The following is a 360-nucleotide window of genomic DNA, read 5'->3' on the forward strand; positions in this document are numbered from 1 at the left end:
TTTTTTTTCCTTCTCAAAAATGGCCTATAAAAATGCTTATACTGTAATTTCTCATTATACTATATTATTACCAAATATTGTATTGAAACTTTTTCCCCCACCAATTAGCATGTTTTGAATTAATTTTTTGGAGCTAAACGATCGTATGCTTCATTGATTTGAAACACAAAACCTGTGCTAATTGAAAGAAAACAAGTTGACAAAAAGATGAAAACAAGATTTGCTGATAAAATAGCATAATGAGAGATTCATAAGCAATTTGAATGGCTGGTCATTTTGGACTGGGAACAGTAAATTAGAGAAAGGATTTTCAGCACAGAACAAGGGTTCAGTGAAAGTTACAGAAATAGAACAATATAA

This window comes from Sinocyclocheilus grahami, unplaced genomic scaffold, assembly GCF_001515645.1.
Source record: "Sinocyclocheilus grahami isolate Dianchi unplaced genomic scaffold, SAMN03320097.WGS_v1.1 scaffold5810.1, whole genome shotgun sequence".
Taxonomy (NCBI): domain Eukaryota; kingdom Metazoa; phylum Chordata; class Actinopteri; order Cypriniformes; family Cyprinidae; genus Sinocyclocheilus; species Sinocyclocheilus grahami.